Source organism: Cannabis sativa, chromosome 4 (genome assembly GCF_029168945.1).
Source record: "Cannabis sativa cultivar Pink pepper isolate KNU-18-1 chromosome 4, ASM2916894v1, whole genome shotgun sequence".
Taxonomy (NCBI): domain Eukaryota; kingdom Viridiplantae; phylum Streptophyta; class Magnoliopsida; order Rosales; family Cannabaceae; genus Cannabis; species Cannabis sativa.
Genome location: NC_083604.1, coordinates 50,728,522 through 50,751,818, shown reverse-complemented (window position 1 = coordinate 50,751,818; position 23,297 = coordinate 50,728,522). Strand labels below are relative to the sequence as shown.

Sequence of the window (23,297 nt, the reverse complement as noted above, 5' to 3'; positions counted from 1 at the left end):
GGTATAAAAGTTTTGGTGATGAGATATAACACATGGAATTGTGTTAAAAGCTTAGGAGCCTTGCATGCCAATTTATTATTTGGACGTGTGGCATTCCAAAATTGGGTATGTATCACATTTAGGGTATATATATACATATTATTAATGAGGAGATGGTAAATAGTTGATATTACCTAGGTTTATAAAAAAAATGGAACTAACTCTACACGTGGGGTGTAAGGAGGTTTTAGTGGAGGAGGTTATAGTTCAAATGAGTAAATAATTTGAAAAAAAAAATAAAAGAATAAAGCTATGTGTGCATATGGGGTCTTGGACGTGACTTTGAATCATTCTCCAACTGTTATCACATGAAGAATGAGTCTTGGAGACTATGTGTCATTATATGATTAATCCACTTATTAAGTAATTTTAAATTTTAACCTTAGTTAGTTAGTATGTGATGGTATGATTATGAGTGAGGTGTAGTTTAGTATTTAAGGCCTATAAGTAGAGGGTTTGAGCTCACCTCTTTCCTCATTCACTTAAAAGATAAGCTTTAGATAAAACGCTCTCATAATCTCTCTCAATCTTATTGTGCTCTCTAATCAAAGCTACCATCAATATTTTCTATTAACCTATTTTGTTCCCTTAAAGCTAAACCATCGGCACTCCAATTATTTCATCTTTTCCCTTCTTCCATAGCCAATCACTTATTCTCCAAGAGCCAAGGCAGAACATCAACATCCTCTTTTATTATGACCACCATCATCCTCTCATAAATATATAAATATATATCCTTCATTATTGGCATCACATCACCATCATTTTACGTTCAAGTTTTAGTGTTCAACTAGATCTTATTGGAAGCTAAGGTATATCATTTTATAATTTTGGGTTTCTAAATTCAAATTTAAGGTTTCATATAAATATATATATTTATATATACCATTGTGATATGTTCTAATTAATAATTATGAAATTTAGGTTGTTCATAAAATAATTTTTAGTTCTCAAGGATCACTTTTGCAATCAAGCTAGGATCTCCACATTCGAGGTAAGGAAATTAAGTAGAAAAACATAAGTTTTCTGTATGTAATAACATTCATAGAAAGAGTGGGAATAGTAAAAGAAAAGTTAACTAAGGTCTTCTGCCTGACTCTTTATTGTTTGTTATTTAATGTGCTGTATAATATATATTTAAATAATATGTTTATAAGATTCATGTTATTTATGTATGTTTACAGTATTAGAGCATGGCCATTGCTAAAGATATATATATTTAAATAATATGTTTATAAGATTCATGTTATTTAAGTATGTATGTAAATAGTGTGTTTATAAGATTCACATTATTTAATTATGATTGTTATGTTATTTAAATAATGTATAGTAGTTTGACATTATTTAAATTAGGTAGATTATAATGTGACATGGTTTGACCGAGAAGATAATGGTTAAATACTTGACTGTTGGGTCTATATGGTAGATAGGGGGCCATTTAGTAGTGGGTACGATTTTACTGAACCCAGCCCTCAGCCATTTAGTCCAATAGCTCGGGTTTATTTGCCAAAGTCGGACTTGGGCATAATCATTTTATGTGATTTAGCTTAGAACCTAGTTATTAGCTACTAGTGATATGATTAAGTTTATGTTTTGCTAGTTGTCAATATATGTGCATGTGCATTTTTAGTTAAGTTTTATTTTTATTTGTTGCCCCTGAATTCGCCCAAAATACGTGGACCAGTCAAGTAGGGACACGTGGATCAGATAACTTGTAAATATTTGATAAGTCTTTGTATGCCACAAGGAAGCACCCTGGGCATAGGTCCCGGAGGAGGCACCCGGAGTACAAGGTACTCCCGGAAGCTCGCATAGCATGAAGCCTCTCCGAGATGTGTCAGGCCTCTCCTGAGCAATCAAGTCGCATTTAATGCCGCATGGGAGGAAGCGTGTTGGGACTGTAACACGCAATAAAGTCTGACGGCACAACCCCCAAACAGCGGCGCCACAGTAATGATCATTTAAGTCTAGCGACGGCTACTCTGCGAAGAGTCACGTCAATCACAAGGCAAAAAGGACATTCCTCATAAAAACCCTACAGCACCTAGGGATTTGACCATGCATCACCCATGGTATATTCATTGGGAATACCCAACTTTATGGATACTTACAGATACGTTTGTAAGAACAATCCTAGGGATTACCCCACCAAAACACTATAAATACCCCCTCAAAACTCATTTAATGGGGTCGAGAATCTTGGGTTGCATATGAGCAAGAAGAGAAAATACTCACCAAGAACATTCTCTGTATTTATGAGGATAACATTCCCTCAAGTGTGGAATCTGTATTAAATACATCCATTAATAACAAAGACTCGTGGACTAAGGCTCATTAACGCCCCAACCACGTAAAAATCCTCATCTCGCTTTCTTACAGCTCAATACTATAATTATATTTTAATAGTTGCCGAAAATCTCGGTCAACATTTTGGTGCTTTCATTGAGAGCTGAGGAAAGCTGCTACATAACAAGCATTTAACTTCACAAGAATGGTGGAGACAAGAAGTACACGTCAGCCTCGCCCTCTAGAAGATGCTCAAGACCCAAATGAGGAAGATGTGGCCTCAAGAGCGGCAGAGGAGTCCGAGGAAGAAGAAGAAATAGTCCCCGACGAGGACTACGAGGGGAACCTCGATGAGTATGCCTATGACGAAGGAAGTTACTCAGAGCTGGTGCTTCTCAGACAAAAAGCTATCGATCATGAAGCCGAGATCGAAGCTCAGAAAGCGCAAAACGAAAAAATGCAGGAAGTGATGCTAGCCATGCAGAAAGCCATGGAGGCAGCTGGTATTCACGTGCACCCCAAGGCAATGACCGCTGGGCTCAACAGAGAGCCAGCGACGTCTTCGCCTAATTCCCAGCAGCAAAAATCTAGGGAACCTAGCCCTATAAGGTACCCTGCTGAGGAAAATCAGACAAAAAACCCTACTTCTACCCCTGGGCGAAAGAAAAAGGTGCAGGATCCGCGAAGGGTCCGCTCGGATTTCCCTAAAGGGAAAGGTCCGCAGAGGGGCAAGCCCCAAAAAGGGAGTCTTGGCCCTCAGGATCGAGGGGACCGAAAAAGCGTTTCTGTGCACCAGGAACCAGGGGGTAGAGGGAGAAGAGGACAGAGAGGTCCTCCCATTGATATGAGAAATCAAATCAATGGGAATCAAGGTGACCTCCGGGATCACCTTGACCAAAAAAGATACGGGCCCGTGGTTTCCTCGGGTACGTTAAACGAAGGGATTATGGCGGAACTCGCCATACTTCGAAAAGACATTGCTCGAGTCTCCCGGAGGCAGAAGGGAGACGACTCCGACTCGGACAGCGAGGATCGGGAGCCATGTGCCAAGCACATCCTGGAGGCGGAGCTCCCTAAAAACTTCAAGATGCCCGAAATGGCGGCATATACCGGGAACTCCGATCCCAGTGACCACCTGTCACGGTTCAACCGTGTCATGACAGTCATGCGGGTCAGCAATGATGCCAAATGCCTGTGCTTCCCCCTCACTCTGAGCGGGTCAGCGGAGGAATGGTTCAAAAAGCTTGAACCAGGATCCGTGGGCTGTTGGAACAAACTTCAGACCAACTTCCGGAGACAGTTTGTCGCTGCCAGAAAGGTTAACTTGGAGGTTAGTGCCTTGACCAATATCAAGCAACTGCCCACCGAGACCTTGAAGAATTACATCAAGAGGTTCCGGGAGGAAGCCTCGAAGACCAAGAAGGTTGATGACGGACAACAGCTTGCACTTCTCCAAGCAGGAATCCGCACTGGGACTCCCTTCTGTTATGAATTGCAGCAAGAAGGGGTTGCTAGCCTCCAGGACTTCCAGAAAAGAGTCCAAAAGTATATCAACCTCGAAGAAGCCCAGATCGTGGCTTATGAGGCTATTATCCCACCGGGATAGCAGGGTACATGCCCGGAGTATCGCCCTCGGGTACTACCCCGGCCGCAACTCCACAAGTGAGTGGCATACAGTTCTCTGCTACCCCCGGGTACAGCCAGGGCCAAGCTTTGGCGCCAGCATCTTCCCATTATGGCAACCCGTCCGGGGTGAATGGACAAGCTCCTTCACAGGCTGCCCCGACTGCTAGCTTAACAGGCCCTACCCAGGGGTCGAGGAGCAAAAGGTCCTCCAAAGGCAGCACCCGAACGGGAGAAAAGCGCCAGAAGAAGGGGTACACACCCCAATATACTCAGTACACGGAGCTATCGGACTCCCAGGAACGTGTGTACTTCGCCACTAGGCAAAATACGCACTACCGGAGACCACAGCCGTTGTACAAAGACAGCTCCCGGAGAGATCCGAGCAAAAGATGCGAGTTCCACAACGACATTGGTCATAGCACCAATGAGTGTAAGAATCTCAAAGACGAGATTGAAAATCTAATCCGTTTGGGCCACCTCTATGAGTGGATCAAAAATAGGTTGCCCCACCTTAATCCGGGGCAGGTGGCTGGGGGTATGCCCCAGGGAACACCAGGGGGTACAGCAGGAGTATTGGCTCCAGCTGCTCCCGCAGGTGACGCCCAGCATATTCCCGGGCTACCGCCTCGGCCTAATGGGCGGGTAGCCATGATCTCCGGAGGTCCCCATATCGGAGGGAACACTCGTAAGGAGCGAAAACGATACGCCGAGGCCGCGAAGCACAATGAGATATGGGAAGTTACTCAACTCCCAGCTCAAAGGCCTCGGCTGATGGACCAACCCATCACATTCACGGAAGAAGACGCCAAGACGGTGCGTTTTCCTCATCACGACCCACTGGTCATAGAGACCCCCATCGCAAATAAAGTTGTGGCTAGGGTCTTAATTGACAATGGAAGTTCCGTGAACCTGCTCTTCAAAGAAGCCTTCACTGCGATAGGGTTGACCGACCGGGACCTCTCGCCTAGTGGGTCACAGCTCACAGGGTTTAACGGGACGACGCTTATCCCGATGGGAAAAGTAAGGCTCCCGGTTACCCTGTGCCCGGATACCCCCCAGAGCACATTCAAATATTGCACCTTCGTGGTAGTAGACTGTCCGACAGCCTACAACGCGATCCTCGGCCGACCGGCCCTAGTGGACTTTGGTGCAATCACTTCAATCCGACACTTGTGCCTAAAATTCCCTACCCAGGAAGCCGGAGTCAGAACTGTGAGGGGAAATCAAGGGGAAGCCAGGCAATGTTACAATGTTGCCACCCACCTACCCGTACTTATGGTCCGGGAGTCCCCTGAGATAGAGAAGGCTGAAGAGGATGAGTTGGATCCTCGCATAGGGTCCGAAAGGGTCGTGGAACCAATGGAGGACGTCGAAGAAATACCAGTGTGCGACGACGACTCCACCAAAGTACTCCGGATAGGGAAGAACTTGGATCCGGAGGAAAAGGACAAAATAATAAAAACACTGAAGGGCGCCATCGACATCTTTGCATGGCGCCAAGAAGACATGACCGGCATAAGCCCTCATGTCATCACACATGTACTCAATGTCAACCCGGACATGCCTCCTGTACAGCAAAAGAGACGCCCGCTCGACTCGGTGAAAGCCGAGGCCTTAGAGAAAGAGGTGGACAAACTTTTGTCCAGCGGCATGATCCGCGACGTATACTATCCGGAATGGCTGGCCAATCCGGTCCTGGTGCCCAAGCCGAACGGGACTTGGCGAGTTTGTATAGACTTCACTGATCTAAACAAAGCTTGTCCAAAGGACTGCTTCCCGCTACCCAGGATCGACCAAATGGTAGACGCCACGTCCGGATTTAAACTGTTGTCTTTCATGGATGCCTATGCTGGGTACAACCAAATAAAAATGCATACGACAGACCAAGAATGCACTAGCTTCAGGACCGATAAGGGGGTATACTGCTACCTAGTCATGCCTTTCGGACTGAAAAACGTCGGAGCAACCTATCAACGAATGGTTAACCGGATGTTTAAAAGCCTCCTGGGACGAAACATGGAGGTATACGTGGACGACATGCTCGTCAAATCCAAAGCATGCAACAGCCATGCAAGCGACTTAGAAGAATGTTTCGAAGTCGTCCGGAGATACGGTATGAAGCTCAACCCAAAAAAGTGCACCTTTGGGGTCAAGTCAGGAAAATTCCTGGGTTTCATAGTCAGCCAAAGGGGGATTGAAGCAAACCCGGAAAAAATCCAGGCTCTCCTGGACATGCCATCCCCCAAAAAGCATAAAGACGTGCAGAGCTTGACCGGAAAGGTAGCCGCACTGAGTCGCTTTATCTCACGATCCACGGACAAGTGCATACCCTTCTTCAACGTGCTAAAGAAATGCCAAAAGTTCGAATGGTCGGATGAATGCGAGGAGGCATTCAAGAGGTTAAAAGACCACATGGCCAAACCCCCTATCCTATCGAAACTCGTCCTTGGAGAAGACTTGTTTCTTTACTTGGCCGTCTCCGAGCACGCGGTCAGCACTGCCCTGGTCCGGGAGGAAGAGAAAACTCAGCATCCCGTGTACTATGTCAGTAAGCGCATGATAGGGGCTGAGACAAGGTACCCGGTCATTGAAAAATTAGTATTCTGCCTCCTGATGGCGTCAAGGAAGCTGAGGCCATACTTCCAAGCCCATCCAATCAAAATCCTAACCAATCATCCGCTCCGGCAAGTTCTCCAGAAGCCTGAAGCATCCGGAAGACTCCTCAAGTGGGCGATGGAGCTAAGTCAATTCGACTTACACTACGTCCCCCGGATTTCCATAAAAGGCCAAGCCTTGGCAGACTTCATTACTGAATGCAACGAAGCCGAGGCAACAGCAAATACGCCGGTACCACCAATCCCCACCTGGAGGGTATTTGTAGACGGAGCTTCTAATGAGAACGGTTCAGGAGCCGGAGTGGCTATGATATCACCAACTGGACTGCGGCTCCAGGCGGCACTCCGATTTGACTTCACAGCTTCAAACAATGAAGTCGAATATGAAGCCCTGATAGCAGGGCTGAAATTGGCAAAAGCTGTAGGAGCCAAAAGAGTAGAAGTCTACAGTGACTCTCAACTGGTCGTAAACCAGGTTTCCGGAGAATACCAAACTCGCGGCGAGCGGATGGCCGCGTACGTAACAATAGTCCGAGAACTGCTCCACGAGTTCGCGGACTATAAAATAGAAAGAATCCCCCGAGAAAAGAACGCTCACGCGGACTGTCTGGCTAAGTTAGCCTCGGATAGCGAAATCGAAGAGCTGGGGGTAGTACCAGTGGAACGCTTGGCAGAGCCAAGCATCAAAATAAAAGAGACCACACTAACGGTTGGGCAAGAACCCAGCTGGATGGTCCCCATCATAAAATACATAACCACAGGTGAGTTGCCCCAAGAGAGGGCACTGTCTCGAAAGATTCAGTATCAGGCTCATCGTTATGTAATGATGGACCAAATTCTCTACCGGAGAGGACTCAGCATGCCTTATTTAAGGTGTGTATCGGACCCTGAAGCTAGACAAATCATGCTAGAGGTCCATGAAGGGTTCTGTGGAGATCATACGGGAGGACCCAGCCTCTCAAAGAAAATATTGAGGCAAGGGTACTTCTGGCCAACAATGAAAAAAGATTGTATAGACTATGTCCAAAAGTGTGACTCGTGCCAAAGGTACGCGAACATACCGAGAGCTCCTCCAAACGAGATCACCCTGATGACCAGTCCCTGGCCCTTCGCGGTCTGGGGAATAGATCTCATCGGGTCTCTACCTACAGGGAAAGGAGGGGTAAAGTATGCAATAGTAGCAGTAGACTACTTCACCAAATGGACAGAGGCTGAGCCTATGAAGACAATAACTGCCAAGAAGGCATTGGACTTTGTTATCAAAAACATAGTGTGTCGATACGGCTTGCCTCACAAAATAGTCTCAGACAATGGAAAGCAATTTGATTGCGAGGAATTTACTGACTTCTGCAACCAACACGGAGTAGTGAAAAGCTTCTCCGCGGTAGCCAGGCCTCAAACAAACGGCCAGGCGGAAGCGGTCAATAAAATCCTAAAAGTCACCTTGAAAAAGAAGCTGCTGGCCTGCAAAAATAACTGGCCTGAAGAATTGCCAAGGGTATTATGGGCCTACCGGACGACCCCCAGAACCACAACCGGCCACTCGCCTTTCTCAATGGCGTACGGTTGTGAAGCAATGGTCCCGGTAGAAACATTATTCCCATCCCACAGGAGGACGACTTACGATCCTGCCACTAATCAGGCACTGCTCCAAGAAGCTTTGGATCAAGTCGAAGAACTCCGGGATGAGTCTCAAATACGGATGGCTGCTTATCAAAAGAAGGTGACCAAGTATTTTAACTCTAAGGTTATAAACAGAAAATTCGCTATTGGGGATATGGTCCTAAGAAGGGTTTTCCCAGCCACCCAAGAACCCGGAGTGGGGGTACTTGGACCAAATTGGGAAGGACCATATGAGATCGAGGACGAGATCGGTTCCGGCACTTACAAACTAAAAAGAATGGACGGAACCACCGTCCCAAGAGCCTGGAATGCCGATCACCTCAGAAAATATTACCAGTAGCGAAATAAAACTTAGACTTTGTTCAAAGGGTTTGTACCGTCCAAATGTATACCTCCTCTATATATTAAATAAAACTGAGTGCCTTAAAAACAAAGTTTCTATGCCACTCAGGGGGGTACTAGGGTATACCGCACGGACAAACAGAAAAACAAACTAAGTAAAATATCCTGACCCAAAGGGCAGGTCAAAAAGTATGCACAAAAATAAAAGGCATAAGCTCAAAAATCCTGATCCAAAGGACAGGTTAAAAAACATAAGTATGTGGCAAAAGAAAGATCACATAAAAAAAAAAAGAAAATATCCTGGCCCAAAGGGCAGGTCATATACATATAAATGGCCCGGGGACAGGCCTTAGAATATAATTGTCTCCCCTTCGAATAAAAACTGCTACCTATATATATTGTTCTAAGGCAGCAGCAAATATGTACAAAAAAAAAAGAAGAAAAGAGAATAATATAAGAAGCGGGTGGAATCTTGGTTATACTGGGTCGGTTGTACAGCAGCTCAGTCAGCTCGCGGAGGAAGGCGAGGTCCGATACGTGCCTCTAACACGGCATCAAGCTTCTTCTTCTTTTCCCAAAATTTGGCAATCATTTCCTCGGGTTTGGGATAAAAAGTAAGCTTGATATTTTGGTCGTTGGTGGACCAAGCCATGTAGACTCCATCGTCAAAGCGCTTCGGACACCGAGCGCAGGAAACAGGAGAGAAGAGCTCGGCTCTTTTGGCCTTCTTGATGGATTGTTCTTTGAAGTCCCTGAGCTCCTTCAGCTCCGCAGCTAGAGCGGCCTTGGACTCTATGTTCGCCTGGTGAGTTTCCTCTAAAGATCTCACCTTGGCGACCATTTCATCCAAAGCCTCCCTGGCCTCCCGGAGGTCTCGCCTGGCCTTATCAGCAGCCTCGCTTTGAGCCCTCAGTTCCTCCTGGTGTTGGGCCTCCATCCTGTCCCTCCGCTGGGCCTCGTCCCGGATCATGGCTTCCGCCTGAGCCTCCCTCCGTTTGGCCTCCTCTTCCTTGGCCTTGGCAGCCGCCTCCTGGCGCTCGGCAGCCTCCTGGTAGATCTGCCTCTCCGCTGTGAGGTCCTGAAGGACCTTCCTGACATCGTTCATGTCCCCAAAGTCGGACAGAACGAAGCCATGATTTATGATGTTCTTGGAGAGGCGGCCAGCCTCAGCAGCAAGCTGAACCATAATGCAAGGGTAAGAAGGAGAAGTTTCTCAAGAAGAAAAAATAAAAGGAAAAGCAAAATTGCGAAGTACTTACCACAGTGAGAGAATGGCTGAGGTCCTGGACCTGGAAGATGGAGTTCAGGGAAGCACAAGTGGCGAACCGCTTGGGCGCGCACCGGGTAAGCTGAGAAGCGAACTCCCCGGTCATCTCCGCGGCAAAAGGAGCCAAGGTGGGCCCTAGGAAGCGACGGAACCAGTCCGATAAGGGGTCCAGATTAAGGTCCCACGGATCCTGGTACTCCGGGTGGTTGATGCTCCCCTCAACCTCCGCCCGCAGAATCCTCCTAAGGGCTTCCACCTCGGCGTACCCCCGGGAGTACTCATCCATAGCATAGTTATGCTTGGCTATCCGAAGCTCTTGCCTCACCTCATCCCCCGGAACCGGAGTAAGCACGATGTTGGGAGGAGCAGGATTTTCTTCCATGGGGGAGACCCCGCCGTCAAGACCATGAGCAGGAGTGTCGGCTCTCCGAGGCTTCTTGGGCTCGTCCTGGGCAATCATTTTGCCCTTGCGCTTACGAATCAGAGCCACCTCAGGCTCCTCTTCGCCTTCCTCAGCTTCCTCCGGAAGGGCTCGGGGCTCTCCCGCACCCTCAGCAACTTCCTCCGAGAAGTCCCACTGCTTCCCTTGGCCTTCTCCCGGAAGCACCTCCTCGTCATCCACTAAGTCAATAGTGTCGGGGGGAGCGCTGGAAGAAACCTTCAGGGAAGGGGCCGGGGGGGAAGAGGTAAAGGCCGGAGGAGCCACGGGAGTGTGAACTCCGGCAAGCTATTTCAAAATGGCATCCATGGAGACACCTGTTTCACAAAATAAGCAAGTGTTAGATGTCCGTGAGGAACCACTTATACAAGATACAACAAATAAGCTACTCCTACCCGAACTTCCTAATTCGGCCCTAGCAAAGTCCTGAACTTTAATGCTGGCAGTGTCATCTCCGAGATAACTGTCCGAGGGCCGGAACCAGCTGGACGTTATGTAAGCTGAAGGACCTAAGGGAATAGGTTCCGGAGGGCCGGAGCCCATCCGGGACCGACCTAGGAAATCTCCTAAGTTCGAAAAATAAAATTCCTTCAAACGATCCCCCCACCGGGTCGATGGCATCCTAAACCTATGAAGACGCTCGTCGAACCCTACAGGCCTATGACTGGCGTATTCACCAACGGAAGGAACATAACGAATTATCAAAGGAGACTTACCACCGGCACCGGAGGTGCTAGCACCAGGAGCCCCCGAGTTTGGCTCTGGGACCGAAGGCTGTGGCCGGGGGGTTTGCTTCTCCGAAGAATCCTCAATACGAAGGGGCCTCCGCACCACCGGGCTCCCCACGCGAAGTCCCCTCCCAGAGGCAGCCTGGGCCTGAGAGTATGCCTTCTCCTAGGCCTTCCGGTAGAGATAGTCTTGGTATTTTTTCTCTGCCGTGGCAATAAGCTCATCCCGGAAGGCCTTCTCCGCGACCGGTGCCCTTACGTTAGGACAGATGACCCGTGAGAGGTTAGAGTCCTCCACGGATTGATGCGGAAGGATAAGTTTGGCCTTCCTGCAGTTCTCCGTGGTGACCAAACCCCCGACATCGAGATCAGCGCGGTCGTAGGAGGCAAAAGCTTGGGCCCTCCGGAGGAAGGTCTGAGTAGGGGCCGTCCGCTGATAAGGTGGGATCCTCACCCACTCAGTAAGGAGCTCCGGGTGATCCACTGCCCGGAACCCGGAGGAAAAGAAAAAGCGATGGCGATACTCCTTAACGTGAGTCTGCCTATTATACGGAACCACCCCCTCGTTAGCGGGATGGATCCGGAACCCATAGAAACCGTCCTTAAGTTTGTCCCCTTTCTTGGGGACGGATACAAGTTCATAAAAATATAAAATTTCCGCCGGGCTGGGAGATCCCCATCCGCGAGCGGTATAAAAAATAAATAAGCCTGAAAGCAGGCAATAAGCTTGAGGAATGAGTTGATATGGCACAAGGCCGACAAATACAAGGAAATTAACAAAATAATCTTGAAGCAGGAGCATGGCACCGGCCATCAGGTGTGTCTGGCTCCAGGCCCCGAAGCCGTCGTAATTATGATTAGGCGTCTCCGAGTCGCGAGGTGGTCGGTGATAGGTCCCGGAAGTGGAAGGTTTGATCCCAGCAACGTCTATAATATTCTCCAGCTGGTGAGGACAGGTTAGGGTGGAATGAAGCTCAGCCGCTTCCCAACCGGTCGCTCGGGATTTGTACCCCTCCTGGGCAACAGGTCCAAGGGAAACCTCCTCCAGAGTGGCCGTGCCTTTCCCCCTCTTCTTCGAAGATTTCGAACCAGAGGCAGACATTTTGTACTCTGTGAAAAACAAAAAAACAGAAAGAGAAAATTCCAGCAGTTAGGTCCCATACCAAACCCTAAGTCAAGAAAAGGGGAGTGGGGGTCCCCTAACCGCTGGAAAGAGGCCCCCTCCGGACACGTGTCACATGGGAAACCCTAGAAAGATTCCCTGAACAAGTGTCGGGTGCAGTAAAATCGCAGAAAGTGGTTTTACACAGTAAGAGAAATAGAAGGAAAAAGACTCCATTCTATGCCCTAAGCAACCGTTGAACAAAGAACCTATGGTTTTCCTCAACAAAAATGCACTATAATAACAGAGGCATGATAATAGTGATCTTACAACTAAAGCAATAAACACAAAACAGAACACCTGAAGAACCTAAACACTTGCATGCCCAGAAATCTCAAAGTACGAACCCAGAAAAACAAACAAAGCAAGCAAAAGCATGTCACTACCAAAGGATGCAAGAAACTTACAGTAAAGTGTTGAACTGGGGGTCCTGAGTGTGGCCGAGTAAAGTTGAGAAGAACTGATGATAGCAAACACGGAAAAACTGGAAGAAATGGCGAAGTGTTAAGAAGGTTCGTGCTGTTTTGAAGAATTTTCTCTCTGGGAAATTCGAGCAAAAATGGCAAGGAATGGAAAGTAACCAAAATGAAGGAAAGATGGTGGCTTTTATAGGCAAAAATGCATGAGGAACAAGCGTCACCACCTACCAATCGTACGGTGGGGGAGATGCACGATTCGAATACCGAAAGATCAACGGATCAGATCGAGCTGCCATAAAGGCGGTGGAAACGTTTGAGTATCCGTCTGACACCATTAATGCGCCGCATCAATCAAAGGGCGTGAAACGAATCGACCTCTGCAGAAAAGCAAATCGCTGCATTTAAAGCCATCATTAGACGCACCCTCACGCGCCCCAAGCTCGTGCCAAGAAACCGAGGAGGCGGCCGGAGACACCTCTGCAAAAAGCGAATCGCTGCATTAAGTGTCATCATTAAATGTGCCCCCACGCGCTCTGGGCTTGAGCCAGGGAACCGAGGAGTCAACCGGAGGCACCTAAGCAAGCCTTGGTTTATTTTCCAAGTAAACAAGGCTTGGGGGGTAAATGTTGCCCCTGAATTCGCCCAAAATACGTGGACCAGTCAAGTAGGGACACGTGGATCAGATAACTTGTAAATATTTGATAAGTCTTTGTATGCCACAAGGAAGCACCCTGGGCATAGGTCCCGGAGGAGGCACCCGGAGTACAAGGTACTCCCGGAAGCTCGCATAGCATGAAGCCTCTCCGGGATGTGTCGGGCCTCTCCTGAGCAATCAAGTCGCATTTAATGCCGCATGGGAGGAAGCGTGTTGGGACTGTAACACGCAATAAAGTCTGACGGCACAACCCCCAAACAGCAGCGCCACAGTAATGATCATTTAAGTCTAGCGACGGCTACTCTGCGAAGAGTCACGTCAATCACAAGGCAAAAAGGACATTCCTCATAAAAACCCTACAGCACCTAGGGATTTGACCATGCATCACCCATGGTATATTCATTGGGAATACCCAACTTTATGGATACTTACAGATACGTTTGTAAGAACAATCCTAGGGATTACCCCACCAAAACACTATAAATACCCCCTCAAAACTCATTTAATGGGGTCGAGAATCTTGGGTTGCATATGCGCAAGAAGAGAAAATACTCACCAAGAACATTCTTTGTATTTATGAGGATAACATTCCCTCAAGTGTGGAATCTGTATTAATTACATCCATTAATAACAAAGACTCGTGGACTAAGGCTCATTAACGCCCCAACCACGTAAAAATCCTCATCTATCTTTCTTACAGCTCAATACTATAATTATATTTTAATAGTTGCCGAAAATCTCGGTCAACATTATTTATGTGACTACCTGACACACATTTCCTTACTGCGTTTAGTAGCTCACCCTTATGAAATTACCATGTGCAGACCAAGGTAACTGAAAGTCTAGAATGCCGGGGGCGAGTGGAACTTTGGACGCTTGTGTGTGTGTGAACTCGCTGAGGGCCATATAACTGCGGGCGGTCTAGGACACTCTATTTATTTATTTATTTACGCTTTTAAGTTTATGTCACAATTATTTTAGTTATTATTTATTATGTCTTTTGTACGAAAACTGGCCAGTTGTGAACATTTTCAAGTATTAAATAAAAATGCGACATTATAATTTTCCGCATTAACGCTTGTAAATAAAATTAGTATTTTTATAAAAGTACGGGCGTTACATTTAGATATTTTTTAAGTTAATATCTTTTCGAATATTAACTTAAAATGGAATATTTTAGATATTTTTTAAGTTAATATCTTTTCGAATATTAACTTAAAATGGAATATTTTTAAATTAAGTGGTTACAACTTAATTTTTGATATTTAATTAAATTTAAATTTGAAAAATATTTAGGTTTTAGATTTTTTCTAATACAACCTAAATTAGATATTTTTTCAAATTTTATGGAAAAGATACTTAGTCAAATAAGATATTTTCTAGATAGTTATTTCGACTACTTTTTATTTCTAATATTAAATAGGAAAATATTATACATTGTGAAATTAATTATTTAAATAATTAATTTTGGTACAATTTATTTTAAGTATATTTTTCCTAGTATTAAACTAGAGATTAATAATTAAGCCTTCTCTACACTTAATTATTTATTTCTTGAATTTAATACATTTAATTAATTTGAAAATTAAATATCTAAGTTGATTTTCATCATGATACTTAAATATTTTTTTTTCATGACACTTAATTAAATAGAAAATTATTTTTAGTTGAAATTTATTTTTTGAACTAAATTTAAATAATTTTCAAAATATATTTTTCTTTATTTTATTAATCAAATTTCAAAATTGCATTTCTTAAATGCTGGAATTTCGAATTTTATTTGAAAAATAGATTAAAGTTGTAAATTATTTATTTTAATTTTGGACCAACTTAAATCAATAATTTTTTTCATTTAATGATTAATTAAAATAAATGAAGTAAAATATATTTTTCTTTATTTTATTAATCAATTTTCGAAATTGCATTTCATAATGCAAGATGATTTTGAATTTATCTTGAAAAATAGATTAAGTTGTAAATTAATTATTTATTTTAATTAATTCTTGGATCAACTTAAATCAATGATTTTTCATTTATTGATTAATTTAAAATAAATTGAATTAAAGTATATTATTAGAAATTGAATTAATTAGTCAAAGGAAAATCTAGATAGATGATATTTTTGCTTGAAGTATTTTTCTAGTGTATTTAATTAAATAGAAAATTAATATTTAAGTTGATTTTCATCATCATACTTAAATATTTGAAATTTTTCTTATATATTTAATTAAATAGGAACATTATATTTTTGGTTGTAAATTAATTTTATTAATTAATTTTGGGCCAACATTAAATTAGAATAATTTTTCTAGGATTAATTTTTTATTTTAACATGCATTTTTGAAAATTGTGTCATTGAATACTTTAATTTTTCGAAATGCAATATATATTTATAGAAAATTAAATTTGAGTTGTAAATTAATTTAAATTAATTTTGTAACAGCTTAAATTGAATATTTTTCTAAATATTTATTGGAAATTATTACTAAGATGGAAATAATTCATATTATTTTCATATCCATCGAAGTAAAATTTATAAATATTAAATTAAAATTTATATTTAGAATTTTTCATTCTAAATTAGAAATTTTAATAAATATATATTTAAAATAAATAGATTAAATAAAGAGAATCAAAGAAAATACAAATCTCTTTAAATAATGAGCTTTATTATTAAGATATTCGATCTCCATTGTTGGTTTTACATCGCGTTTGTTTTAGTGAGTAATCCTCCCTAATGGAGGAACGTTCATTAGCAATTTCGCACTGTTTAATCTCGAAAGATAAGTAGTTTGTAAGTGTTTTATATGGTATGGATCACCATAATGGTGGCGACCATATTTGACTTGCAAATTGCGAAACAATGGTGGAAGCTCATAAGATAGAATTGCCTTGAATCTCGCCTAAACGGGACAAGGCTGAATTCCAATCTTGATCGAATAAAAGGTTGCTAGAATGTTTAACATTTAAGATGAGCTGACAACTCTATTCAATGAATGGTAGCTTTGACTCTCGCCTAAACGGGACACTGATATCAGTTTGTTGAAAACCTTGGAAATTATTTAGGATTGTATGTTTTAGTATTTTCACTTGTCATTCCTACTTGCTATATGCTTATAATTTCTGAATTGTTTATGAATTTATATTGAACCATGTTATTTTATGTTATTAAGTTGTAGTTTAATTTCGAATCTTCATTGTTGGTCTAACTTGGCTTGTTTATCTAATGAGATAAATCCCTAGTGGATTTTCACACTTAGACATACATAATAGTGTTAGATCTCGAAAGATAAATAATGTATATGCGACATTTAGCTGTTCATCAATTGATGACACCTTAGACTAGTATTTTTATGATATGAAACAAGAAGATTGTATAAATAAGATTACTTTGACTTTCGCTAAGCGAAGCATCGTTGGATTCTTATTTATAAACGAAATTATCCTAATTCCTCTTAGCTTATTCATTTCGAATTAGCTCAATAACATATCATTGGATGAATGGTCTATAAATCATTTCATGTCATTATATTTTCTCTTAAGAAATTAAATGACGCATATGATTATAATCCCGAAATTCTATTCCCAATTGATATAAATCCTCATTCTTAGAAATCTCCTACTTGTATAAGCAAATCAGACTTTGAGTTCTATTAGTAGTGGTGGTCCAAGATAGAATTACTCATTATATTTGGCTGAATTTAAGTCTTTGACTTTAATTTTAGAATCCAAACAGAAATTTTTATATATTTCTATTTCCAGGAAGCAATACGGTTACACCTTTCAAGTGTTTAATATCCATCTTCTATTAATGGATTCAAACTGTATGGAATATGAGTTTAGTATTCTGTGACCAGGATCCACTTGTACTATTCTAAGAACTCTTTGATGTAACTAAACCTAAGTCATCAAAACGAGACAACCACATTTTTATTAATCTATGGCATTTGTATCTTGTTCATAGTGGATTTGACAAGATCAATCTCTGCAAAGAGTTAATATGCCTATATCCACTGAAAGTAGTTCATCTCATTCGCAGATGGATGTACATTCAGGGGTGGATATGAGTTTTTCGTTGTATTCTTAAAACGATAACTCTAGATATACCTTTTAGCAAGAAATTTGAAATGTTTGAAAAATTTCATTAATTTCTAGCAATGGTTAAAACCATTAAGGTAAGTGGTTAAAGATCTTGCGAACTGATAGGGGTGGAGAAATAGTCAGTAGATATGCAGTTCAAAGATCATTAATTTTTTTTTTTTGAATTATATCCAAACTTACCTCCCTAGAAATTTCGAGTTGCATGTTTTTTGAATAACTGCCAAGAAGGCATTGGACTTTGTTATCAAAAACATAGTGTGTCGATACGGCTTGCCTCACAAAATAGTCTCAGACAATGGAAAGCAATTTGATTGCGAGGAATTTACTGACTTCTGCAACCAACACGGAGTAGTGAAAAGCTTCTCCGCAGTAGCCAGGCCTCAAACAAACGGCCAGGCGGAAGCGGTCAATAAAATCCTAAAAGTCACCTTGAAAAAGAAGCTACTGGCCTGCAAAAATAACTGGCCTGAAGAATTGCCAAGGGTATTATGGGCCTACCGGACGACCCCCAGAACCACAACCGGCCACTCGCCTTTCTCAATGGCGTACGGTTGTGAAGCAATGGTCCCGGTAGAAACATTATTCCCATCCCACAGGAGGACGACTTACGATCCTGCCACTAATCAGGCACTGCTCCAAGAAGCTTTGGATCAAGTCGAAGAACTCCGGGATGAGTCTCAAATACGGATGGCTTCTTATCAAAAGAAGGTGACCAAGTATTTTAACTCTAAGGTTAAAAACAGAAAATTCGCTATTGGGGATATGGTCCTAAGAAGGGTTTTCCCAGCCACCCAAGAACCCGGAGTGGGGGTACTTGGACCAAATTGGGAAGGACCATATGAGATCGAGGACGAGATCGGTTCCGGCACTTACAAACTAAAAAGAATGGACGGAACCACCGTCCCAAGAGCCTGGAATGCCGATCACCTCAGAAAATATTACCAGTAGCGAAATAAAACTTAGACTTTGTTCAAAGGGTTTGTACCGTCCAAATGTATACCTCCTGTATATATTAAATAAAACTGAGTGCCTTAAAAACAAAGTTTCTATGCCACTCAGGGGGGTACTAGGGTATACCGCACGGACAAACAGAAAAACAAACTAAGTAAAATATCCTGACCCAAAGGGCAGGTCAAAAAGTATGCACAAAAATAAAAGGCATAAGCTCAAAAATCCTGATCCAAAGGACAGGTTAAAAAACATAAGTATGTGGCAAAAGAAAGATCACATAAAAAAAAATATCCTGGCCCAAAGGGCAGGTCATATACATATAAATGGCCCGGGGACAGGCCTTAGAATATAATTGTCTCCCCTTCGAATAAAAACTGCTACCTATATATATTGTTCTAAGGCAGCAGCAAATATGTACAAAAAAAAAGAAGAAAAGAGAATAATAAAAGAACCGGGTGGAATCTTGGTTATACTGGGTCGGTTGTACAGCAGCTCAGTCAGCGCGCGGAGGAAGGCGAGGTCCGATACGTGCCTCTAACACGGCATCAAGCTTCTTCTTCTTTTCCCGAAATTTGGCAATCATTTCCTCGGGTTTGGGATAAAAAGTAAGCTTGATATTTTGGTCGTTGGTGGACCAAGCCATGTAGACTCCATCGTCAAAGCGCTTCGGACACCGGGCGCAGGAAACAGGAGAGAAGAGCTCGGCTCTTTTGGCCTTCTTGATGGATTGTTCTTTGAAGTCCCTGGGCTCCTTCAGCTCCGCAGCTAGAGCGGCCTTGGACTCTAAGTTCGCCTGGTGAGTTTCCTCTAAAGATCTCACCTTGGCGACCATTTCATCCAAAGCCTCCCTGGCCTCCCGGAGGTCTCGCCTGGCCTTATCAGCAGCCTCGCTTTGAGCACTCAGTTCCTCCTGGTGTTGGGCCTCCATCCTGTCCCTCCGCTGGGCCTCGTCCCGGATCATGGCTTCCGCCTGAGCCTCCCTCCGTTTGGCCTCCTCTTCCTTGGCCTTGGCAGCCGCCTCCTGGCGCTCGGCAGCCTCCTGGTAGATCTGCCTCTCCGCTGTGAGGTCCTGAAGGACCTTCCTGACATCGTTCATGTCCCCAAAGTCGGACAGAACGAAGCCATGATTTATGATGTTCTTGGAGAGGCGGCCAGCCTCAGCAGCAAGCTGAACCATAATGCAAGGGTAAGAAGGAGAAGTTTCTCAAGAAGAAAAAATAAAAGGAAAAGAAAAATTGCGAAGTACTTACCACAGTGAGAGAATGGCTGAGGTCCTGGACTTGGAAGATGGAGTTCAGGGAAGCACAAGTGGCGAACCGCTTGGGCGCGCACCGGGTAAGCTGAGAAGCGAACTCCCCGGTCATCTCCGCGGCAAAAGGAGCCAAGGTGGGCCCTAGGAAGCGACGGAACCAGTCCGATAAGGGGTCCAGATTAAGGTCCCACGGATCCTGGTACTCCGGGTGGTTGATGCTCGCCTCAACCTCCGCCCGCAGAATCCTCCTAAGGGCTTCCACCTCGGCGTACCCCCGGGAGTACTCGTCCATAGCATAGTTATGCTTGGCTATCCGAAGCTCTTGCCTCACCTCATCCCCCGGAACCGGAGTAAGCACGATGTTGGGAGGAGCAGGATTTTCTTCCATGGGGGAGACCCCGCCGTCAAGACCATGAGCAGGAGTGTCGGCTCTCCGAGGCTTCTTGGGCTCGTCCTGGGCAATCATTTTGCCCTTGCGCTTACGAATCAGAGCCACCTCAGGCTCCTCTTCGCCTTCCTCAGCTTCCTCCGGAAGGGCTCGGGGCTCTCCCGCACCCTCAGCAACTTCCTCCGAGAAGTCCCACTGCTTCCCTTGGCCTTCTCCCGGAAGCACCTCCTCGTCATCCACTAAGTCAATAGTGTCGGGGGGAGCGCTGGAAGAAACCTTCAGGGAAGGGGCCGGGGGGGAAGAGGTAAAGGCCGGAGGAGCCACGGGAGTGTGAACTCCGGCAAGCTGTTCCAAAATGGCATCCATGGAGACACCTGTTTCACAAAATAAGCAAGTGTTAGATGTCCGTGAGGAACCACTTATACAAGATACAACAAATAAGCTACTCCTACCCGAACTTCCTAATTCGGCCCTAGCAAAGTCCTGAACTTTAATGCTGGCAGCGTCATCTCCGAGATAACTGTCCGAGGGCCGGAACCAGCTGGACGTTATGTAAGCTGAAGGACCTAAGGGAATAGGTTCCGGAGGGCCGGAGCCCATCCGGGACCGACCTAGGAAATCTCCTAAGTTTGAAAAATAAAATTCCTTCAAACGACCCCCCCCCCACCGGGTCGATGGCATCCTAAACCTATGGAGACGCTCGTCGAACCCTACAGGCCTATGACTGGCGTATTCACCAACGGAAGGAACATAACGAATGAGACTTACCGCCGGCACCGGAGGTGCTAGCACCAGGAGCCCCCGAGTTTGGCTCTGGGATCGAAGGCTGTGGCCGGGGGGTTTGCTTCTCCGAAGAATGCTCAATACGAAGGGGCCTCCTGGCAGGACGATCCCCAATCTCTTCTTGAAGAATCTTGTCAAAAAATTTAGCTTCGGACTTCCCGGCAAATCGCCTGGCTCCTCCGCACCACCGGGCTCCCCACGCGAAGTCCCCTCCCAGAGGCAGCCTGGGCCTGAGAGTATGCCTTCTACTGGGCCTTCCGGTAGAGATAGTCTGGGTATTTTTTCTCTGCCGTGGCAATAAGCTCATCCCGGAAGGCCTTCTCCGCGACCGGTGCCCTTACGTTGGGACAGATGACCCGTGAGAGGTTAGAGTCCTCCACGGATTGATGCAGAAGGATAAGTTTGGCCTTCCTACAGTTCTCCGTGGTGACCAAACCCCCGACATCGAGATCGGCGCGGTCGTAGGAGGCAAAAGCTTGGGCCCTCCGGAGGAAGGTCTGAGTAGGGGCCGTCCGCTGATAAGGTGGGATCCTCACCCACTCAGTAAGGAGCTCCGGGTGATCCACTGCCCGGAACCTGGAGGAAAAGAAAAAGCGATGGCGATACTCCTTAACGTGAGTCTGCCTATTATACGGAACCACCCCCTCGTTAGCGGGATGGATCCGGAACCCATAGAAACCGTCCTTAAGTTTGTCCCCTTTCTTGGGGACGGATACAAGTTCATAAAAATATAAAATTTCCGCCGGGCTGGGAGATCCCCATCCGCGGGCGGTATAAAAATTAAATAAGCCTGAAAGCAGGCGATAAGCTTGAGGAATGAGTTGATATGGCGCAAGGCCGACAAATACAAGGAAATTAACAAAATAATCTTGAAGCGGGAGCATGGCACCGGCCATCAGGTGTGTCTGGCTCCAGGCCCCGAAGCCGTCGTAATTATGATTAGGCGTCTCCGAGCCGCGAGGTGGCCGGTGATAGGTCCCCGAAGTGGAAGGTTTGATCCCAGCAACGTCTATAATATTCTCCAGCTGGTGAGGACAGGTTAGGGTGGAATGAAGCTCAGCCGCTTCCCAACCGGTCGCTCGGGATTTGTACCCTTCCTGGGCAACAGGTCCAAGGGAAACCTCCTCCAGAGTGGCCGTGCCTTTCCCCCTCTTCTTCGAAGATTTCGAACCAGAGGCAGACATTTTGTACTCTGTGAAAAACAAAAAAACAGAAAGAGAAAATTCCAGCAGTTAGGTCCCATACCAAACCCTAAGTCAAGAAAAAGGGAGTGGGGGTCCCCTAACCGCTGGAAAGAGGCCCCCTCCGGACACGTGTCACATGGGAAACCCTAGAAAGATTCCCTGAACAAGTGTCGGGTGCAGTAAAATCACAGAAAGTGGTTTTACATAGTAAGAGAAACAGAAGGAAAAAGACCCCATTCTATGCCCTAAGCAACCGTTGAACAAAGAACCTATGGTTTTCCTCAACAAAAATGCACGATAATAACAGAGGCATGATAATGGCGATCTTACAACTAAAGCAATAAACACAAAACAGAACACCTGAAGAACCTAAACACTTGCATGCCCAGAAATCTCAAAGTACGAACCCAGAAAAACAAACAAAGCAAGTAAAAGCATGTCACTACCAAAGGATGCAAGAAACTTACAGTAAAGTGTTGAACTGGGGGTCCGGAGTGTGGCCGAGTAAAGTTGAGAAGAACTGATGATAGCAAACACGGAAAAACTGGAAGAAATGGCGAAGTGTTAAGAAGGTTCGTGCTGTTTTGAAGAATTTTCTCTCTGGGAAATTCGAGCAAAAATGGCAAGGAATGGAAAGTAACCAAAATGAAGGAAAGATGGTGGCTTTTATAGGCAAAAGTGCATGAGGAACAGGCGTCACCACCTACCAATCGTACGGTGGGGGAGATGCACGATTCGAATACCCAAAGATCAACGGATCAGATCGAGCTGCCATAAAGGCGGTGGAAACGTTTGAGTATCCGTCTGACACCATTAATGCGCCGCATCAATCAAAGGGCGTGAAACGAATCGACCTCTGCAGAAAAGCGAATCGCTGCATTTAATGCCATCATTAGACGCACCCTCACGCGCCCCAAGCTCGGGCCAAGAAACCGAGGAGGCGGCCGGAGACACCTCTGCAAAAAGCGAATCGCTGCATTAAGTGTCATCAATAAATGTGCCCCCACGCGCTCTAGGCTTGAGCCAGGGAACCGAGGAGTCAACCGGAGGCACCTAAGCAAGCCTTGGTTTATTTTCCAAGTAAACAAGGCTTGGGGGGTAAATGTTGCCCCTGAATTCGCCCAAAATACGTGGACCAGTCAAGTAGGGACACGTGGATCAGATAACTTGTAAATATTTGATAAGTCTTTGTATGCCACAAGGAAGCACCCTGGGCATAGGTCCCGGAGGAGGCACCCGGAGTACAAGGTACTCCCGGAAGCTCGCATAGCATGAAGCCTCTCCGGGATGTGTCAGGCCTCTCCTGAGCAATCAAGTCGCATTTAATGCCGCATGGGAGGAAGCGTGTTGGGACTGTAACACGCAATAAAGTCTGACGGCACAACCCCCAAACAGCAGCGCCACAGTAATGATCATTTAAGTCTAGCGACGGCTACT

The 23,297-nt window shown here is 45.0% G+C and overlaps 1 long non-coding RNA gene across 1 annotated transcript; it reads left to right on the top strand.

Moving 5' to 3' along the window:
- The first annotated feature begins 355 nt into the window (after nucleotides 1–355).
- On the top strand, nucleotides 356–14,272 carry LOC115702560 (uncharacterized). The gene is made up of 3 exons (XR_009687132.1): nucleotides 356–851; nucleotides 964–1,033; nucleotides 14,026–14,272. It is a non-coding gene; the product is annotated as an uncharacterized LOC115702560 (long non-coding RNA).
- Nucleotides 14,273–23,297: the final 9,025 nt, after the last annotated feature.